This window comes from Mytilus edulis, chromosome 12 (assembly GCF_963676685.1).
Source record: "Mytilus edulis chromosome 12, xbMytEdul2.2, whole genome shotgun sequence".
In the NCBI taxonomy this organism is placed as follows: Eukaryota; Metazoa; Mollusca; class Bivalvia; order Mytilida; family Mytilidae; genus Mytilus; species Mytilus edulis.
In genome coordinates, this window is record NC_092355.1 from 80004384 (window position 1) to 80012801 (window position 8418).

Below are 8418 nucleotides of genomic sequence, written 5' to 3' on the forward strand. Positions count from 1 at the left end.
ACATCTACGTCATTTGTTCTCTGATGGACACTTGTCTCTTTGGTAAGTATACCTGTAGAAAATAAGTACAGTCACCTATAGCTGCTTACATCTACGTCATTTGTTCTCTGATGGACACTTGTCTCTTTGGTAATTATACCTGTAGAAAACAAGTACAGTCACCTATAGCTGCTTACATCTACGTCATTTGTTCTCTGGTGGATACTTGTCTCTCTGGTAATCATACCTGTAGAACATTAGTACAGTCCCCTATAGCTGCTTAAATCTACGTCATGTGTTCTCTGGTGGATACCTGTCTCTTTGGTAATTATACCTGTAGAACATACATACAGTCACCTATAGCTGCTTACATCTCCGTCATTTGTTCTCTGGTAGATACTTGTTTCTCTGGCAATCATACCTATAGAACATACGTACAGTCACCTATAGCTGCTTACATCTACGTCATTTGTTCTCTGGTGGATACTTGTCTCTCTGGTAATCATACCTGTAGAACATTAGTACAGTCCCCTATAGCTACTTAAATCTACGTCATTTGTTCTCTGGTAGATACTTGTCTCTCTGGCAATCATACCTGTAGAACATACGTACAGTCACATATAGCTGCTTTAATCTACGTCATTTGTTCTCTAGTGGATACTTGTCTCTTTGGTAATTATACCTGTAGAACATAAGTACAGTCACCTATAGCTGCTTACATCTACGTCATTTGTTCTCTAGTGGATACTTGTCTCTTTGGTTATCATACATGTAGAACATAAGTACAGTCACCTATAGCTGCTTACATCTACGTCATTTGTTCTCTAGTGGATACTTGTCTCTCTGGTAATCATACATGTAGAACATTAGTACAGGCACCGATAGCTGCTTACATCTACGTCATTTGTTCTCTGGTAGATACTTGTCTCTCTGGTAATAATACCTGTAGAACATAAGTAGTCACATATAGGTGCTTACACCTACGTCATTTGTTCTCTGGTGGATACTTGTCTCTCTGGCAATCATACCTGTAGAACATAAGTACAGTCACGTATATCTGATTACATCTACGTCATTTGTTCTCTGATGGACACTTGTCTCTTTGGTAAGTATATCTGTAGAAAATAAGTACAGTCACCTATAGCTGCTTACATCTACGTCATTTGTTCTCTGATGGACACTTGTCTCTTTGGTAATTATACCTGTAGAAAACAAGTACAGTCACCTATAGCTGCTTACATCTACGTCATTTGTTCTCTGGTAGATACTTGTCTCTCTGGCAATCATACCTGTAAAACATTAGTACAGTCACCTATAGCTGCTTAAATCTACGTCATGTGTTCTCTGGTGGATACCTGTCTCTTTGGTAATTATACCTGTAGAACATACGTACAGTCACCTATAGCTGCTTACATCTACGTCATTTGTTCTCTGGTGGATACCTGTCTCTTTGGTAATTATACCTGTAGAACATACGTACAGTCACCTATAGCTGCTTACATCTCCGTCATTTGTTCTCTGGTAGATACTTGTTTCTCTGGCAATCATACCTATAGAACATACGTACAGTCACCTATAGCTGCTTACTTCGACGTCATTTGTTCTCTGGTGGATACTTGTCTCTCTGGCAATCATACCTGTAGAACATTAGTACAGTCACCTATAGCTGCTTTAATCTACGTCATTTGTTCTCTAGTGGATACTTGTCTCTTTGGTAATTATACCTGTAGAACATAAGTACAGTCACCTATAGCTGCTTACATCTACGTCATTTGTTCTCTAGTGGATACTTGTCTCTTTGGTTATCATACATGTAGAACATAAGTACAGTCACGTATAGCTGCTTACATCTACGTCATTTGTTCTCTGATGGACACTTGCCTCTTTGGTAATTATACCTGTAGAATATAATTAGTCACATATAGGTGCTTACACCTCATCATTTGTTCTCTGGTGGATACTTGTCTCTCTGGCAATCATACCTGTAGAACATAAGTACAGTCACGTATATCTGATAACATCTACGTCATTTGTTCTCTGATGGACACTTGTCTCTTTGGTAAGTATACCTGTAGAAAATAAGTACAGTCACCTATAGCTGCTTACATCTACGTCATTTGTTCTCTGATGGACACTTGTCTCTTTGGTAATTATACCTGTAGAAAACAAGTACAGTCACCTATAGCTGCTTACATCTACGTCATTTGTTCTCTGGTGGATACTTGTCTCTCTGGTAATCATACCTGTAGAACATTAGTACAGTCCCCTATAGCTGCTTAAATCTACGTCATGTGTTCTCTGGTGGATACCTGTCTCTTTGGTAATTATACCTGTAGAACATACATACAGTCACCTATAGCTGCTTACATCTCCGTCATTTGTTCTCTGGTAGATACTTGTTTCTCTGGCAATCATACCTATAGAACATACGTACAGTCACCTATAGCTGCTTACATCTACGTCATTTGTTCTCTGGTGGATACTTGTCTCTCTGGCAATCATACCTGTAGAACATTAGTACAGTCACCTATAGCTGCTTTAATCTACGTCATGTGTTCTCTGGTGGATACCTGTCTCTTTGGTAATTATACCTGTAGAACATAAGTACAGTCACCTATAGCTGCTTACATCTACGTCATTTGTTCTCTGGTCGATACTTGTCTCTCTGGTTATCATACCTGTAGAACATACGTACAGTCACCTATAGCTGCTTACATCTACGTCATCTGTTCTCTGATGGCTACTTGTCTCTCTGGTAATCATACCTGTAGAACATAAGTACAGTCACGTATATCTGATTACATCTACGTCATTTGTTCTCTGATGGACACTTGTCTCTTTGGTAAGTATACCTGTAGAAAATAAGTACAGTCACCTATAGCTGCTTACATCTACGTCATTTGTTCTCTGATGGACACTTGTCTCTTTGGTAATTATACCTGTAGAAAACAAGTACAGTCACCTATAGCTGCTTACATCTACGTCATTTGTTCTCTGGTGGATACTTGTCTCTCTGGTAATCATACCTGTAGAACATTAGTACAGTCCCCTATAGCTGCTTAAATCTACGTCATGTGTTCTCTGGTGGATACCTGTCTCTTTGGTAATTATACCTGTAGAACATACATACAGTCACCTATAGCTGCTTACATCTCCGTCATTTGTTCTCTGGTAGATACTTGTTTCTCTGGCAATCATACCTATAGAACATACGTACAGTCACCTATAGCTGCTTACATCTACGTCATTTGTTCTCTGGTGGATACTTGTCTCTCTGGTAATCATACCTGTAGAACATTAGTACAGTCCCCTATAGCTACTTAAATCTACGTCATGTGTTCTCTGGTGGATACCTGTCTCTTTGGTAATTATACCTGTAGAACATACGTACAGTCACCTATAGCTGCTTACATCTACGTCATTTGTTCTCTGGTGGATACTTGTCTCTCTGGTGATCATACCTGTAGAACATACCTACAGTCACCTATAGCTGCTTACATCTCCGTCATTTGTTCTCTGGTAGATACTTGTCTCTCTGGCAATCATACCTGTAGAACATACATACAGTCACCTATAGCTGCTTTAATCTACGTCATGTGTTCTCTGGTGGATACCTGTCTCTTTGGTAATTATACCTGTAGAACATAAGTACAGTCACCTATAGCTGCTTACATCTACGTCATTTGTTCTCTGGTCGATACTTGTCTCTCTGGTTATCATACCTGTAGAACATACGTACAGTCACCTATAGCTGCTTAAATCCACGTCATTTGTTCTCTGGTGGATACTTGTCTCTTTGGGAAACATACCTGTAGAACATACGTACAGTCACCTATAGCTGCTCTCATCTACGTCATTTGTTCTCTGGTGGAAACTTGTCTCTCTGGCAATCATACCTGTAGAACATACGTACAGTCACATATAGCTGCTTACATCTACGTCATCTGTTCTCTGATGGCTACTTGTCTCTCTGGTAATCATACCTGTAGAACATACGTACAATCACATATAGCTGCTAATATCTACGTCATTTGTTCTCTGGTGGATACTTGTCTCTCTGGTAATCATACCTGTAGAACATTAGTACAGGCACCGATAGCTGCTTACATCTACGTCATTTGTTCTCTGGTAGATACTTGTCTCTCTGGTAATAATACCTGTAGAACATAAGTAGTCACATATAGGTGCTTATACCTACGTCATTTGTTCTCTGGTGGATACTTGTCTCTCTGGCAATCATACCTGTAGAACATAAGTACAGTCACGTATATCTGATTACATCTACGTCATTTGTTCTCTGATGGACACTTGTCTCTTTGGTAAGTATACCTGTAGAAAATAAGTACAGTCACCTATAGCTGCTTACATCTACGTCATGTGTTCTCTGATGGACACTTGTCTCTTTGGTAATTATACCTGTAGAAAATAAGTACAGTCACCTATAGCTGCTTACATCTACGTCATTTGTTCTCTGGTGGATACTTGTCTCTCTGGTAATCATACCTGTAGAACATAATTACAGTCACCTATAGCCGCTTACATTCACGTCATTTGTTCTTTGATGGATACTTGTCTATCTGTTAATCATACCGGTAGAACATAATTACAGTCACCTATAGCCGCTTACATCCACGTCATTTGTTCTCTGGTGGATACTTGTCTATCTGTTAATCATACCTGTAGAACATAATTACAGTCACCTATAGCCGCTTACATCCACGTCATTTGTTCTTTGATGGATTCTTGTCTATCTGTTAATTATACCTGTAGAACATAATTACAGTCACCTATAGCTGCTTACATCCACGTCATTTGTTCTCTGGTGGATACTTGTCTATCTGGTAATTATACCTGTAAAACATACCTACAGTCACCTATAGCTGCTAACATCTACGTCATTTGTTCTCTGGTGGATACTTGTCTCTCTGGTAATTATACCTGTAGAACATAATTACAGTCACCTATAGCTGCTTACATCTACGTCATTTGTTCTCTGGTGGATACTTGTCTCTCTGGTAATTATACCTGTAAAACATACCTACAGTCACCTATAGCTGCTAACATCTACGTCATTTGTTCTCTGGTGGATACTTGTCTCTCTGGTAATTTTACCTGTAGAACATAATTACAGTCACCTATAGCTGCTTACGTCATATGTTCTGTGGTGGATACTTGTCTCTCTGGCAATCATACCTGTAGAACATACATAAAGTCACCTATATCTGCTTGCATCCACGTCATTTGTTCTCTGGTGGATACTTGTCTCTCTGGCAATCATACCTGTAGAACATAAGTACAGTCACGTATATCTGATTACATCTACGTCATTTGTTCTCTGATGGACACTTGTCTCTTTGGTAAGTATACCTGTAGAAAATAAGTACAGTCACCTATAGCTGCTTACATCTACGTCATGTGTTCTCTGATGGACACTTGTCTCTTTGGTAATTATACCTGTAGAAAATAAGTACAGTCACCTATAGCTGCTTACATCTACGTCATTTGTTCTCTGGTGGATACTTGTCTCTCTGGTAATCATACCTGTAGAACATAATTACAGTCACCTATAGCCGCTTACATTCACGTCATTTGTTCTTTGATGGATACTTGTCTATCTGTTAATCATACCGGTAGAACATAATTACAGTCACCTATAGCCGCTTACATCCACGTCATTTGTTCTCTGGTGGATACTTGTCTATCTGTTAATCATACCTGTAGAACATAATTACAGTCACCTATAGCCGCTTACATCCACGTCATTTGTTCTTTGATGGATTCTTGTCTATCTGTTAATTATACCTGTAGAACATAATTACAGTCACCTATAGCTGCTTACATCCACGTCATTTGTTCTCTGGTGGATACTTGTCTATCTGGTAATTATACCTGTAAAACATACCTACAGTCACCTATAGCTGCTAACATCTACGTCATTTGTTCTCTGGTGGATACTTGTCTCTCTGGTAATTATACCTGTAGAACATAATTACAGTCACCTATAGCTGCTTACATCTACGTCATTTGTTCTCTGGTGGATACTTGTCTCTCTGGTAATTATACCTGTAAAACATACCTACAGTCACCTATAGCTGCTAACATCTACGTCATTTGTTCTCTGGTGGATACTTGTCTCTCTGGTAATTTTACCTGTAGAACATAATTACAGTCACCTATAGCTGCTTACGTCATATGTTCTGTGGTGGATACTTGTCTCTCTGGCAATCATACCTGTAGAACATACATAAAGTCACCTATATCTGCTTGCATCCACGTCATTTGTTCTCTGGTAGATATTTGTCTCTTTGGTAATCATACCGTATCTTCTCATTTTTGTAATGATAAATGAGCAAAACTCGGACCGTTTTGAAAGCTATAACAGGCACCAAATTACGAAAAGATAAAATGCTGGCATTGCAATGGAGGTAGAAACAAACCAATACAAATAGACAGAAACTAAACAATACAGATGATTAAAAGATCTACCGCGCACTGAAATAGCCTGAAACCAAACGATAAAGATAAATAACTAGAGGCTCTAAAGAGCCTGTGTCGCTCACCTTGGTCTATGTGAATATTAAAAAATGGACACAGATGGATTCATGACAAAATTGTGTTTTGGTGATGGTAATGTGTTTGTAGATCTTACTTTACTAAACATTCTTGCTGCATACAATTATCTCTATCTATAACAGTACTTTCTGTGGAAAATGTTATTGAAAATCTTCAAATTTTAAGAAAATTGTTTAAAATTGACTATGAAGGGCAATAACTCCTTAGGGGGTCAATTGACTCTTTTGGTCATACTGACTTATTTTTAGTTCTTACTTTGCTGTTCATTATTGCTGTTTACAGTTTATCTTTATCTATAATGATATTCAAGATAATAACAAAAAAAAACAGCAAAATTTCCTCAAAATTACCAATTCAGGGGCAGCAACCTAACAACCGATTATCTGATTCATCTGAAAATTCCAGGGCAGATAGATGGTGACCTGATCAACAATTTTACTTCCTGTCAGATTTGCTCTTAATGCTTTGGTTTTTGAGTTATAAGCCAAAAACTGCATTTTATCCCCATGTTCTATTTTTAGCCATGGCGGCCATCTTGGTTTGTTGGCCGAGTTACCAGACACATTTTTTTAACTAAATACCCCAATAATGATTATGGCTAAGTTTGGTTAAATTTGGCCCAGTAGTTTCAGAGGAGCAGATTTTTCTAAAAGATTACTAAGATTTACGAAAAATAGTTAAAAATTGACTATAAAGGGCAATAACTCCTAAAGTGGTCAACTGACCATTTCGGTCATGTTGACTTATTTGTAGATCTTACTTTGCTGAACATTATTGCTGTTTACAGTTTATCTCTATCTATAATAATATTCAAGATAATAACCAAAAACAGCAAAATTTCCTTAAAATTACCATTTCAGGGGCACCAACCCAACAACGGAATGTCCGATTCATCTGAACTTTTCAGGGCAGATAGATCTTGACCTGATGATCAATTTTTCCCCCATGTCAGATTTGCTCTAAATGCTTTGGTTTTTGAGTTATAAGCCAAAAACTGTATTTTATCCCCATGTTCTATTTTTAGCCATGGCGGCCATCTTGGTTGGTTGGGCGGGTCACCGGACACATTTTTTAAACTAGATACCCCAATGATGATTATGGCCAAGTTTGGTTAAATTTGGCCCAGTAGTTTCAGAGGAGAAGATTTTTCTAAAAGCTAAGATTACTAAGATTTACGAAAAATGGTTAAAAATTGACTATTAAGGGCAATAACTCCTAAAGTGGTCAACTGACCATTTTGGTCATGTTGACTTACTTGTAGATCTTACTTTGCTGAACATTATTGCTGTTTACAGTTTATCTCTATCTATAATAATATTCAAGATAATAACCAAAAACAGCAAAATATCCTTAAAATTACCATTTCAGGGGCAGCAACCCAACAACGAAATGTCCGATTCATCTGAAAATTTCAGTGCAGATAGATCTTTACCTGATGAACAATATTGCTCTAAATGCTTTGGTTTTTGAGTTATAAGCCAAAAACTGCATTTTACCCCTATGTTCTATTTTTAGCCATGACGGCCATTTTTTTAACTAGATACCCCAATGATGATTGTGGCCAAGTTTGGTTAAATTTGGCCCAGTAGTTTCAGAGGAGAATATTTTTGTAAAAGTTAACGCAGGACGACGACGGACGACGGACGACGACGACGACGGACGACGACAGACGCCGGACGCCAAGTGATGAGAAAAGCTCACTTGGCCTTTCGGCCAGGTGAGCTAAAAAGGTCTTTTTGAAGCGCACTAAAATAGAAAGAAACCAAACGATACAGATACATAAAAAGATCTTTCTTTCGCGCATTGAGCTCTAGTTTCAGAATTTTTAACGTAGCGCCCTTCGATACCTTGCGCAAAAGAAGCGCA